The following is a 14563-nucleotide window of genomic DNA, read 5'->3' as shown; positions in this document are numbered from 1 at the left end:
ACAGAACCATCCTCCTGGAAATGTGGAAAATGAGCAGTCTGAAAGAGCCAGGACAGAAGCATTCCATGGAAGATGTATTCACCTCCAACGGCTTATGCGGACTCTGAGAACATTCTTTAAGTTCAGCACTTGAAATCACTGAGAGTCAAGAAAGGCAAAGTGTCACCCTCTGCCTGAGGTCACACAGGTATGTCTCCACAGGTAAGTGTAGGGCTGTTTTCCACTTCTCCTTTGATTCAGATGAGATCATATCTTTAGGATCCTAATAAAGACAAACTCCAAATCCAATTTTCTGCCTCATAACCAGAATGGAGTCAGGAGGCCAACCTGAGTGCCCAGACTTTGAACCTAGTTCACAAATAAAGATAAGTAGTCAGGATTCTGCCATGTAACCGGGTCATGGCATTTACCTTGCGTTTTCTGTCTCAGCGGCTGTACAGCCTGTCCTACCACTGGACATTGACTTGTCTCCTCTACATCTTCACATAGGAAGGATGTTCTGAAAGGTGTTGATAAAGATTTTTTTTTTTTTTTGAGAGAGAGCGAATGATAGAGAGCACGAGAGGGAGGAGGGTCAGAGGGAGAAGCAGACTCCCTGCTGAGCAGGGAGCCCGATGCGGGACTCGGATGCGGGACTCGAACCCGGGACTCCAGGATCATGACCTGAGCTGAAGGCAGTCGCTTAACCAACTGAGCCACCCAGGAGCCCCATTGATAAAGATCCTGAAGGGTGAAGGGTGTGATCTAAAGCTGTCCGTGGGGAAGGGAAAGAAGGACACAGACGGAACAAATATTTATTGAGAGTCTAATGTGTGTCACGCACTGTGGAGGGTGTGGCATATAATTCTTTCCCAGCTCTTTGCATGTCTGAATAATTCTCATTTTTCAGGTTTCAGCTCAAATATCACTTCCTCAGAGAGCCTTCCCTGACCACCTTCTCTAGAGTACCCCTCCACCTCTTTAACTGGTGCCATTTCTCCATTGCATTAAAATCTAAAATTATCTTGCTTGTTTAAGGACTAGCTCTCCTCACAGATTGCAGGCTCCACGAAGGCAGAATGGTGTCTGTCTTGTTCTCAGATGTACACCTAGTGCCTATCACAGGCGCTGGCACATAGCAGGCGCTCAACAAATGTTAAATATTTATGAATGGTCATGAGAATACATATTTATGCTGCATATTTCCTGAAAGAATTTGAATTCATCCTTTTTTAAGTTTCTCTAAGCCCCCTGTCCTATCAAGTAGGAGGCTGAGCTAATAGTTCTAGGGAGAAACGGTTATGAGCCAAGAGTTGGTGCGCAGAGCTGTAAAGCGTTTTCCTTCAGGTCACACAGCAGCCTGTGAATTTATGCTTCCTGGACCGATTATAGGACAGCCTGCAAACAAATTATCCGCAAGCGAAGGAAGCCTATTTTTAAAGATCCCTGGGCCGCGGAGCTCTAGGCGAAGACATCAGAGAACCCCGAATTTCCCCCGCCAACTCCGAGCCAAGCCTCTCCGTCCTCGAAGACTACCAATCCCAGGAGGCACCGCAGCGCAGGGGCCCAGAGGTCCACGCGCAGCCCGCTCCGACGCGCCGAGGCCACCCCCTCTGGAACCAGGAAGACGCCCGAGGCCCGGCCCGCCACGCCGCCGGGACTCGCGCGGGTCCTGCCGGGACTTGTAGTCTCCGCGGGCTGGGAGTGCCGCTCCGGAATCTCGGCCGCCGTCTGGGGGCTGAGCCGGCGCGGGCACGCGTGCGCAGTGTGTGGACGGGCCGTCGTGGGCGCCGCTCCGGCAGTTCGGTGCCTGTGGGAGCCGGGGCCACGGCTGTGCGGGTGCTGCGGGCCGAGGGCCGACGTGAAGTGGGGCGTGAGGAGCGCGGTCGCACCGGGGCGGGGTGGGCGGGGCCGGGCTCCGGGAGCGCTGCTCCGGCTGAGGCGAACAGGGAGGCGACCGCGCGTCCGCCGAGGGGCCGGCGGGCGCTGGTGAGTGAGGGGCGGCGGGCGGCGCCGGGTCCCGGGCTGCCCCGCGGCTCCTCTCCGCGTGTGTCCGCCGCGCGCGGCTGCACCTGGGCGAGGCCGCGGCGCTGGCTCACCTGCGCGCGGGCTCCGGGGCGGCGGGAGGGGGCGGTGTCCTTTTCCCGCGACTCCTTTATTGTTTTCCTGACCTCAGCCCTCGGCGGCGTCCGGCGGGGGAGGGCAGGGAGGCCGGCGGCGGTCGCGGTCGCCGACGAGCGGGTCGGGGGCTCTGCTGGAAAGCACGGTCGCGCGCTGCTCCCGGGCGCCCTGCGCCGGCCAGCTGTCCGGGGCTTCCCGGCGGGCGACGCCTGTCGGAGTGGCTAGACTCCAGGGCTGTGCCCCCGGGGGCTCAGCTGCCTTGGGCATCGTTTTCTAATGGCTTAATGCGCTTTCACTTTAGGACTCGCCGAGTCAGTAATCGACTCCGCCCTGTGCCGTAGAATCATGCTTTATCTTCGCACCTTAATGGTGCAGATGACCAGGGCGAGAGTTGAAAGTGACTTGCCCAAGGTCACGCAGGTAGGACCAGGGCAGCGACCAGAAAGAATCCTGGTCTTTTGGCCTCGAGGCCAGCTGCCAGCCGCAGCGCCTTGGGGAGGTCCTGAGTGGTTTGTGGTTTATTTCAGATACTTTCTATTGACCCTCCTGGATAGATCATCAGAGGGGAAAGTGTTGTCAGAGTGAAAACGGTCTTGTTATTTATAGCGTTTATTGCCGTTGTTGAATTCTAGTCATGCTAAGCCCCGAAGCCGAGCATCTGCCCTGCGCCGGGCACTCGGTTGTTCAGTTTGGGGGCAGATCCAAGAGGAGGTTTAAGGAAGAAATATGCGCGCAGTTTGTGCCATTTTCCTCTCCCTTTTTCACCTTCCAGTCCTGTAATACTTGCTTTCTTATTTTACGATTGATTGTTGTCTGTTCCAGCAGGACTTTCTGAATGAAGGCAATGAAGTCATTGCCTTTGTGAATTAGTTTACTAACTAGAAAGTCTTATTTCCTGTGTGTTTAATGACTGGAACAAGTAGCGCGCTGTGAGGTTTATAACCATTGTCTTTTTATCTTAGAAATACTGATCAGTCTGCTTTATTACCCGCCCCCTCCCCCCGCAAGGACTCGGCTTACATACTTTCTGTGTGAGTTTAATGCCTTTGAAACACTTTACAGGGAAATTTGGCTCAGCTTTCTATGAATCGGAGAACTTGCAGAAAATCATTTTGTAAAGCTCCATTTTTCTTCACAATGTGAAGGACTTGAAGAACTGTTATTTCAGAAATAATAAGATTCATTCTGACTAAAATGCCTGTTACTTTTCATATTCCTAATTTTCATATTAATACACTTGTGGCAAAAAAATATTTCCCCAAATAGAGTTTGTTTAAATAGTCCTCATCTCGACCAAATCTTCCCAAGGAAAATTACATTTTAGAATATTTATATATTTAAACAAGAATGAGCTTAGCAGAATTTGGGTTAATGGTTAATTTATTTTATAGTGCTATAAACCCTACGGAATATCCATTGATGGGTTTCTCTTGAAGAGAGAGCCATATCAAGGAATATCAAGGGATATAGCTTGAATTGGCTTTTTGTGGTAAGTAGTGGGTAACTTTTGTGACTTGAGAAGAAGTGATTTATATGGACTGAAACTGCTTCATATGGCACTTTATCTTGCTAATTAGTAGTTTTGTGGTTGCTTTGGGGAGGAGGGAAGTAGCAGGTTTGTATCTTTTTATTCTCCAGTTTTAGCAATGTAGCAAAATAGGAAAGAGAGGTGGTGTGTCAATTTGAGTTTGTCATAGACCACGAGAGACAGTAAAACAGGATAAGTATACAATTGTTAGGAAACTGCTATGAGTTCATAAGCCGGAAGGACCTTTTTAGAAATGTTTAAGGACATTAAAATAGCATTGGGGTTTTTTCTTTAAAAAGCCGCTGTGGGCAGTCCTCCGTATTTGTTGTTAACGTATAGGATGAGACAATATTGAAGACTCCTGGGAAAATATTTAGGAAAGATGGAAACATTTTATATTTTTGGAGAGGCTTTTCCTCTAGAAATGTCTAATGCAGTTTGAAAAGAAAACAAAAAAGACTTAAGCCTCAAAGTTCGTATAGTCTTACTGCGAAACTTACTGTTCTGTTGACTGTACGATAATTTGTAACCCTGAGTGCAATCTATGAAATAATTTATTAGCATAATTTAAGTTAGACTTTGATATTGAAATATTGCTGGATGTTAAATTGTTGTTCTTGTTTAAATAATTCTGTCATTTAAGAATGGAAGAGGGGCGCCTGGGTGGCTCAGTTGGTTAAGCGACTGCCTTCGGCTCAGGTCATGATCCTGGAGTCCCGGGATCGAGTCCCGCATCGGGCTTCCTGCTCAGTGGGGAGTCTGCTTCTCCCTCGGACCCTCTTTCCCTCTCGTGCTTTCTATCTCTCATTCTCTCTCTCTCTCAAATAAATAAATAAAATCTTTAAAAAAAAAAGAATGGAAGAGAACGTTTTCTGAATACAATATAGTAATTATTCAGATGTGACAACAGTTAACACTGTGCTTTTATGAGATCGAAAACTTCAAGTACTATAGTAGTAGTAACGCCTCAGCTTTGAGGTGAGGTAATGTACAAATGCTACTTCTCCACATGCTTGAGCATTTTACTTTTGTTAAATTTTGATTTTAAATTTTAAGATGATTTTCATATTTCTGACCTGCAATAATATAATAAAATGGTTTTGGTAGGAAAGAAATACTAAAACTGAGTTTGTTTTGACCGTTAGGTACACAGCATTTAGAAAGGTATTAACATGGTATCGAAAAGAGTTCTTAGGGCAGAAACTTCTGGTGGTTTTAGATGCTTGTCTGTAATGCTTAATTATTTTTAGAAACAAAAATATGGGATGTTTTTATTTAAAAATCAAAATTCCTGTTGATACTGTTATAGCAGTAGGACTCAGTTATGCTTAATGAGTAACATTAAACCATTGAACTCTGAGTAATATTTTTTCCTAGTAGCTGCTGTGTAATAAAGAATATGTGAGCTTGTAATTAATTCCTAGAAAATGTTTAAGCAAACATATTTGCTGTTTATTTTGATAAGACTTTTGATTAGCTGAATTGCTTTGATTCAGGGAAATAGTGTTTTGGGATTTTTTTTTTTAAGATTTTATTTATTTGCGAGAGAGAGAGCACAAGCAGGGGAAGTGGCAGGCAGAGGGAGAGGGAGAAGCAGGCTTCGCAATGAGCAGGGAGCCGGATGCGGGGCTCAACCCCAGGACCACCTGAAGGCAGATGCCTAACCGACTGAGCCACCCAGGTGCCCCGTGTTTTTGGGATTTTATATCAGAATTTGAATTGGAATGTCTTGACTGTAAAAGAAAATCAGTATCATTTGGGATATTTTTTAGCATTTAAATAAGCCTTAGAGTCTTAAATATTTTTTCCTACATGAGAATCTTATTATTGTCAGTCTGATAGTTTTATTTTTCAAAAAGTTGTGGTTTTATGCTTTTACATAATCTAGCCTCTTGTAGTTTAACCATTGAACTCTGTCTTCTGTGTTCAGTTTACCCTCTTCTTGAAGAAAAGACAATCTCAGGCACTTAGAACTAGAAGCAGTCTCAGAGGACTTCTAATGTAGCATCTTATCCAGTACAGTAAATCCCCCATGGGAATTTTCATGTCTGGTGTTTGCTCTCATTACTAAGGGCAGTGATGCTGTTCCATATACCATCAGGTTGTTGAGTAGTCTGAGCTTGGGGAATACAAACAGAAGACAGTTTTATTTTTCACCATTCACTGCTTTCAACTATGTTTTGTGGGGTCTTCCTTTTTCCCCTCTCTCCCCACCTCATCACATCATGGACAGATGATAGCTTTTCCATCATTTATAGCTATTAAAAGCTCCAGTCTGTCTCTTTCAGTTTAAACCTTCAATCTCCAATTTAAAGTTCTCCTCCCCTGCCCCAGTGTCAGGCCACTTATTACTTGAAATACTTGGAGTGGGGAGGAATTGTGGTATGCTCCCAGGATTCCTCTTTCTCTTTCCTCTTCTGGGATCTACTTCGTCAGGGACTTGTAAGAAGAAAAATGGAAAAAGACAAGTCTATCTTACCGGGTGCTGTTAAAGCCCTCTTTTGATTAGCAGTGGCAAACCATTGATGTCCACTGATAGGCGCCCACACTGGAATTTTTGGTGAGCTCTCAGAGACTTCTCACTGCACATAATTCCTGGATGTGAAATTTGCTGTGGGCCTACACGGCCACCTGCTTGTGCCTGACCTGTCAGTCGCACCCCCTGGTTCCTGGGGGTGAGATGCTTGGGGGATCTTTTCTCTCTACAGCCAGATTTTCTGGTAACAGCAAGACAGCTCAAGTCTAGCTATCTCCTGTAGCTTCCATGTAACCCACTGGAAACTCACTTCCTTATGATGCCAAGTGGTATGCCAGCTGCATAAATCTGCCCCCTTTTTGTGCCCTTACATTTCTTAATTTTTTTTGCCCCCCCCCGCTCAAATAAGTACAGACCAGCCACTCAGTCTGTTTCATGAGTAGGCATTGAACTAAAGACTGGAATGCCGGTCTCTCCTTATAGACACTTCTTGGTAAATGATTCTCTTAGAGGGCTCCTGCCACCGTTTTGGGGTGAATACCTCCTTCCTTCCCAAGTGTTCTCCCTGAAGACTTGGAAGACTTTGAATTTTTTCCCTCTCTTCTGTCAAATGCTTATATCAAATGATGGTAAAGTGTTGATGATGGTGCCAGAGCCCTGAGGGGGGGTGTGTGTGAGGGAAGGGGTGTCAGTGCTGGGCTTCCCAAATGTTTGGTCCTTGAGGTCTGTAAATCCTCAGCTTTGTGTTAGCAAATTTGGGACAACAAGGCTAGTTGGTTAACATATAATAGTGAAGCCCTGTGGGCCTAATGACGTCTAACTGTGCAGAATTTAATTTTTCCTTTCTTTGGTCTGTGATTTTTGTTTTGTTTTTGTTTTTTTGGCTTACTTCCTGGGTCCTCACTGATGAAGTATTAACTGTGACAATGTTAATTGATGACTGTATGATCTAACTATACCTTAGACTGGAGGATACATTTGCGGGAAGGTTTTAATAATATAATTTTATCTATTCTTGCCTCATACTAGCTTTACTAAAAATATACATACAAATAGAAATATAGTGTCTGAACCTTTTTCCTTCCATTGGCTAAGCAAACCAGTCAGTTAAATCTGCTAAATGATTTCTTGTCTAACGAGGAAAAAGCAGCTTTCTATCTAGAAACTGAAATATTAATATTCATTGCAAAAACATGGATAGATCTAGAGGGTATAATGCTAAGTGAAATAAGTCAGTCTGGTAAAGACAAATACCGTATGATTTCACTCACATGGAATTGAAGATACAAAACAAATGAACGAAGAAAAAAGAGACAGAAAAAACCCCAGGCTCTTAACTACAGAGAACAAATTGGTGGTTGCTAGAGGGGAGGTGGATGAGGGATGGGTAAAGTAGGCAAAAGGCATCAAGAGTACATTTACTACAGTGAGCACTGAGTAATGTATAGAGCTGTTGAATCACCATATTGTACACCTGTAACTAATACAACACTATGTTAATTATACTTGAATAAAACAATTGTGGAGGAAGAAAATATTTGTTACAATTATTATGGGCATCTTAATACTACATTCAACAAATAGTTATTGCGTGCCTTCCATGGATCAGGACTGTTTTAAGCATTGAAGAAACAATAGTAAATACAAAAAAAAAAAAAAAAATCACTGCTCTTGTGGAGCCTACACTCCAGTGTGGAGAAACAGGTAAATAAGTAAATGATACTGTTTGTTAGCAGCAAATGCTAAGGAGAATAAAGCAGGAAAGGCAGATAGGAAGTGGCAGTACAGTTCACATTTGCAATTTTAGATAGTGTCAAGTTGGGTGTCGTCGCTCTTTCTCTGAGAAAGTGATATTTGAGTTCAAAGGCCCTGAGTGGGGAGCTTGTCTGACATAGTACAGAGTCCAGTGGCCAGATGAGTGACCAAGGGGGGACTGGGATAGGGTGTGGGGTGTGTAGGTGAGGCCTTTATGTCTTTGTAAAGGCTTTAGTTTTTACTTGAATGAGATGAGATCACATTGAAACAATGGTTCTTAACCTTGGCTGAACACTGGAATTATCTGGGGAGATTTAAAAATGTACTAATGTCTAGATCCCATCTTCAGAGTTTCTTTCTTCTTTTTTTTTTTAAGTTTGATTTATTTAAGTAATCTGTACATTCAATGTAGGGCTCAAACTTACAACCCTTGAGATCAGCAGTCACATGTGTTTCTGAGTGAGCCAGCCAGGCACCCCCCCCATCTCCAGAGTTTCTGATTTAATTGGTCTGGGAGGGGGGTGTCCAGCCTTGGCATCAGGATTTTTAACAACTGCTAGGTAATTCTAATAAATAGCCAAAGTTGAAGAGTTTTGAGCAGAGTGACATTACCTGGTATTGAAGAGCCTGGGCTCCAGAGCTAGACTCCTCTGGTTTGAATCTGAATTGTGCCACTTCCTAAACCTATGACCTTGGACAAGTTATTTTTAAAATTCCCTGTGCTTTGTTTTTTCATCTGTAAATTTGTTACAAGGATTAAATAAACTAATATTTAAATATTTGGAACAGTGCTTGGCCAGTAGTAGTATGTGTTTACTGAATAAACACTTGGATATATGTCTTAATGGGACCACTCTGCTCTGTTGAGAATAAAGTGAAGGGGGCAAGAGCAGAAGCAAGGCACAGTCATCCAGCTGAGAGGTGATGGTGGCTTGGACCAGAGTGGCTACAAATGCGAGTGATGAGAAGTAGTGGGATTCTGGATGTATTTACAAGATGGAGCCAACAGGATTTGCTGAGAAAGAAGATTCATTCAAGTCTGACTCTAAGATATTTTGCCTGACAGCTGGAAGAAGGGAGTGGTTATTTATTGAGATGAGGAGGACTGAGACAACAGGTTTCTAAGGGGAATATCTGATGCTGTTTGTTAAGTTTGAGATGTCTTTTAGATTAAGTAAGTAGGTATGTAGATAGTTGTATACATGAGTCTGCAGTTCAGCTGGATGTCCAGAGCTGGAGAGAGCTGTTGGAAACCATCTCTATGTAGACCCGTGTAAATAAGTGAGCTCACCAAGGAACTGCGTATATACAGAGAAGAGGTCCATGGGCCACCTCCTGGGACACTCTAATAACGTTCAGAGGTCTGGGAGATGAAATGTTTCTTAGAGTTTCTGATGTGATCTAGAATGAAAAACAGTTGTAATTCTTTCCTTCTTTCTTTTTCTTTTCTTTTCTTTTTTTTTTTTTAGAAAAACAGCTTTATTAAGATATAATTTGCTGATTTAAGGTGTACAATTGAGTGGTTTTTAGTATATTCACAGAATTGTGCAACTGTTACCACAATCAATTTTAGAATATTTTTATTACCCTAAAATGAAGCCTGTCCTCTCCCATCCCTAGGCAACTCCTTATTCCCTTCACCCCTTCTATCCCTAGGCAAGTGTTAATCTACTTCTGTCTTTACGGGTTTGCCCATATGGAGTTCATATCATTGGAATCATATAATATGTGATCTGTTTAGGAAGAGGTAGTATTCGTTAGTACCTAGCATCTAGAGTCATTAGATAATTAAGCATTTGGTAAAGGTGGGGGCTATAAGATCTCTCATTGTAAAGATACATTTTCCTCTTTGATATTAATAAGAAAACTGTGGGGTAGATATTTTGAGACTGTGAATATTCTGTTCTCTAACAACCTGTTATATATTGGTTTTAGTGTTCATTGAAGATCCTTACTTAAATCAGTGATGAGGTTGCAAAAGTGATGATTTTCTGTTACTATCATACTTTCAAAGAATGAGTTCATAATATCTCTAATTCAGATGTATTATGTAGAGTTTTGCCTTTTTTATTTATACATCTTTTCTGTTACCATGAAAATCTTGGTTCCTAATAACAAATAAATGTTGTATTACTTTATATTATATATGTTACATGGTGTCATATTTTATATTCTATATTGTATATTCTATATATTAGTGTTACGGCAAGATAATCACAGCATTAATATGTTTACATTATCCTATAGTGCACATCAAATACTATCATATATATAAAGTATTTTCAGAATTATAATACCAAGTGAGATTACTGGGTTATGGGATAAATGTATATGTGATTTTGTTAAATAGTGCCGTATTCACCTCAGTAGGGTTGCACCATTTTGCATTTTCATGAGCAGCGTAAAAGAGTCCCTGTTATCTAATAGCATCACCAATATAGTGTATTGGCAAGCTTTTGACTTTTTGCCAGTGAGATAGGTGAGAAATGGTATCTCTCTGTAACACAGCTTTTTTTCTGTTGTGAAGGGTTGTGAACATCCACAAAAGCAGACAGAATTATATAATTATAGTACCCATCATGTAGCTCCAACAACTGTCACTCCAGGCCATGCCTTCTTCATTCCCTCCCCCTAGATTATGCAGGTAATATTTTATGTCTGTATCAGTAAATACCTCTAACTGATAAGGATTCATTTTCTTGATGACATAACCACAATAACATTATCACACTGAAAATAAAGATCCATTTCCTTAATACCATTAGGCAGTATCCTAATATCTAGTTTTCTTAAATATGTTAGTGTTTTTTTAATTTAATTTATTTTAAAGATTTTATTTGAGAGAGAGTCGAGAAAGCACAAGCAGGGATGGGGAGCAGCAGAGAGAGGGAGAGGGAGAAGCAGACTCCCCACAGAGCAGGGAGCCCGATGGGGGGGCGGGGCTTGATCCCAGGACCCTGAGATCATGACCTGAGCCAAAGGCAGATGCTCAGCTGACTGAGCCACCCAAGTGCCCCTGTCAGGGTTTTTTTTAAAAACAGGATTTATATAAGGTCCACATGTTGTGATTGTGTTTAAGTCTTTTATTATTTATTTTTTAAAGATTTATTTGAGAGAGAGAGAGAGCAAGTGCACCTGGGAGCAGGGAAAGGGGCAGAGGGAGAGAATTTCAGGCACACTCCCCCATGAGGCTGATGTGGGGCTGGATCTCAGGACCCTGAGATCACAACCTGAGCCAGAACCAAGAGTCGGTCACTCAACTGACTGAGTCATTCCAGGTGCCTCTTAGTTTTTTAATTTATAGGTTCTTCCTCCTGTTCCTTTCCCCCTGCTCCCTTGGAATTTATTTTTGAAGAAATCATGTTACTTGTCCTGAGAAATTTCTTATAGTTTGGATTTTGCTGTTTGAATCCCTGTGGTGTGGTTTAACATGTTTTCCCCCTGTTTTCTGTTTCCTATCAGTTGGTAGGAGGTTCCTATCAGTTGGTAGGAGGTTTCCTATCAGTTTGACCAAACCTAGAGGTTTGGTCAAATTCAAGCATTTTTTTTTCAGAAGTGTTTCATGGATGCTGTCATGTTCTTAGGCACATGAAGTCTGGTTCTTTTTTATGGTGTCAGTGGCAATGCCTACTGTATCTCTTATTTTGAGATTTTTCTTATTATGAATGAAGTTGAGCATCTTTTTATATGTTTAAGGGCCATTTTTATATCTTTTTCTGCAGAATATCTGTTCATGCGTTTTCCCCATTTTTCTATTGAACTTTCGATAATATTTCCCTTGACTTTTTTTGCAAGCTCTTTAAATGTTATCATATTATAAGTTGTAAATATTTTCTACTGGTTTTGACTTTGCTTATCAGGTTTTTGCCATGCAAAAGCTTTTTAAAAAAAGTTCTGCATGGTCAATTTTATCAATGAATTTTTTATTGCTACTGGATATTTTTTATTAACTTTTTAGAACTTTAAGTTACATACAATAAACTGTATCCTTTTAAAGTTTACAGTTTGATGAGTTTTGACTATATTGTGGCATGTGGCTGTAGTTCCTTCACACAGTAGAATGGTATTTCACTGTATAGACAGATTACATTTTATTTATCCCTTTGTGTGTTGATGGACATTTGGGTTGTTTCTAGTTTGAGGCTATTAGAAATAAAACTATAAATATTTGTGAATTAGTCTTTGCATAAATATATGTTTTCATTTTGCTTGCATTAATACCTAGGATTGGAATGGGAGGGTCAGAGATTAGGTGTATTATTTTGGTTTTATTGCCAGAACTTTTCCCAGAGTGGTTGTATCATTTTACGTTCCCATCAACCGTACAGAAATTCTGGATGCACCACATCTTTGACAACATATCATATTGTCATTTTGCTTAATTTTAGCCATCTGGTGAGTGTGTATGGTATCTTTTTAAATTCAGGATTGTTGATGTATAATTTACACACAGTAAATTTTACTCATTTTGGGGCACAGTTCTGTAAGTTTTGACATGTGCATATAATTGTGTAAGCTCCACCACAATCGAGATACACAACAGTTACACATCAAAAAACATTGTAGTCCTTTTCCTTATCTTAAGCCCTAGCAATTCCTTTTTTTTTAAAGGTTTATTTATTAGAGAGAGAGTAGGGGGGAGGGGCAAAGGGAGAGAATTTCCAGCATATTCCCCACTGAGTGTGGAGGGAGCCCTGTGTGGGGCTTGATCTCACAACCCTGAGATTATGACCTGAGCCTAAACCAAGAGTTGGACATTTAACTGACTGAGCCACCCAGGTGCCCCTCAAGCCCTAGCAATTCTGATGGTTTTTTTTAAATCACTGTAGTTTGTTTTGTTTTGTTTTTTAACTGGCATGTAGTAAAGTTTACTCTGTGGTATATAGGCCTGAGTTTTGATGAATTCATTACGTAGTGGTGTATCCCACCACAATTAAGATGCAAAAGAGTTCATCACTACAAATATGACCCTTCGAAGCCAACCTCTGTCTTCACCTACTAATTTGTTCTCTGTCCCAATAGCCTTTTTGGTCTGGCTTTTTTCACTTAGCCAAATAGATTTGAGATTCATCCATGTTGTATGTATCAGTGGTTTGTTGCTTTATATTGCTAAGTAGTATTCCATTGTATTGGTTATACCACAGTTTATTCATTTATTGGTCAAAGGACATTTGGGTTGTTTCTGCTTTTTGCCAGTTAAAATAATGTTGCTGTAGACATGTACAGATTTTTGTGCAAACACATCTTTCAGTTCACAGTAGAATTGTTGGGTCATATTGTAATGGTATGTTTAACTTTATGAGAAACTGAAAACTGTTCTTCCAAGTTGCTGTACCATTTTGCATCCTACCAGCAGTGTCTGAGAGGGAATTCACTTGTTTCACATTCTTGTCAGCATTTGATATTGTCAGGTTTTGTTGTTTTTTGGGTTGTTTTTGTTTTAGCCATTCTATTAGGTATGTTGTGGTATCTCATGGTTTTTATTTGCAATACTTTTCTGACTAATGATCATGAATGTCTTTTCATGTGCTCGTTTACTATTTGTATCTTCACTGACTTGTCTCTTCAGATTTTTTGGCCATTTTCCTGTTTGGTTGCCTCTCTTATTATTGAATTGTAATAATTTCTTGCCTGTTCTTGGGTATCAGTTATTTGATAGACATATATGTACTGAATATTTTTCTCATTCTGTGGCTTGTCTTTCGATTTCTTAACAGTGTCCTTCCAAAGAGCAGTTTTTAATTTTTTTAAGTCCAATATAACAACTACTATATGGCTCATGCTCTTTGTGTCTTAATTAAGAAATCTTTGTGTACTCCCAAGGTCATGAGCACTTTCTCCAATTTTTTTTTAAGAAGCTTTATTTTTTCTTTAAATTTTTTATTGTTATGTTAATCATCATACATTACATCATTAGTTTTTGATGTAGTGTTCCATGATTCATTGTGCATAATACACAGTGCTCCATGCAGAACATGCCCTCTTTAATACCCATCACCAGGCTAACCCATCCCCCCCAGTTGCTCATAATATGTTCTTATAATTGTTTGTATGTCTTTGGTGTTGGTTGTGATCTCTCCTCTTTCATTCGTGATTTTGTTGATTTGGGTCATTTCTCTTTTCTTGATAAGTCTGGCCAGGGGTTTATCAATCTTGTTAATTCTTTCCAAGAACCAGCTCCTAGTTTCGTTGCTCTGTTCTACTGTTCTTTTGGTTTCTATTTCATTGATTTCTGCTCTGATCTTTATTATTTCTCTTCTCCTGCTGGGCTTAGGCTTTATTTGCTGTTTTTTTCTCTAGCTCCTTTAGGTGTAGGGTTAGGTTGTGTTTTTGAGACTTCCTTGTTTCTTGAGAAAGGCTTGTAATGCTATATACTTTCCTCTCAGGACTGCCTTTGCTGCATCCCAAAGATTTTGAACAGTTGTGTTTTCATTTTCATTGGTTTCCATGAATTTTTTAAATTCTTCTTTAATTTCCTGGTTGACCCATTCATTCTTTAGTAGGATGCTCTTTAGCCTCCATGTATTTGAGTTCTTTCCGACTTTCCTCTTGTGATTGAGTTCCAGTTTCAAAGCACTGTGGTCTGAAAATATGCAGGGAATGATCCCAATCTTTTGGTACCGGTTGAGACCTGATTTGTGACCTAGGATGTGATCGATTCTGGAGAATGTTCCATGGGCACTAGAGAAGAATGTGTATGCCGT

General features: G+C 41.1%; 1 protein-coding gene across 3 annotated transcripts in view; it reads left to right on the top strand.

Annotated features, from left to right (window-relative positions):
• Window positions 1-1880: 1880 nt before the first annotated feature.
• The window catches only part of PLEKHA1 (pleckstrin homology domain containing A1), a 59115-nt gene continuing 46432 nt past the window's right edge, over window positions 1881-14563 (top strand). For all 3 annotated transcript variants that reach the window (XM_088019813.1, XM_088019815.1, XM_088019814.1), the window contains exon 1: window positions 1881-1968. The gene's annotated coding sequence lies outside the window, so the exon portion shown is untranslated. The remainder of the gene's footprint in view (window positions 1969-14563) is intronic.

This window comes from Eumetopias jubatus, unplaced genomic scaffold, assembly GCF_037043125.1.
Source record: "Eumetopias jubatus isolate StellerSeaLion01/CBP00866 unplaced genomic scaffold, mEumJub1_p1.0 scaffold_17, whole genome shotgun sequence".
NCBI lineage: Eukaryota > Metazoa > Chordata > Mammalia > Carnivora > Otariidae > Eumetopias > Eumetopias jubatus.
This window is presented reverse-complemented; position numbering and strand designations above follow the sequence as displayed.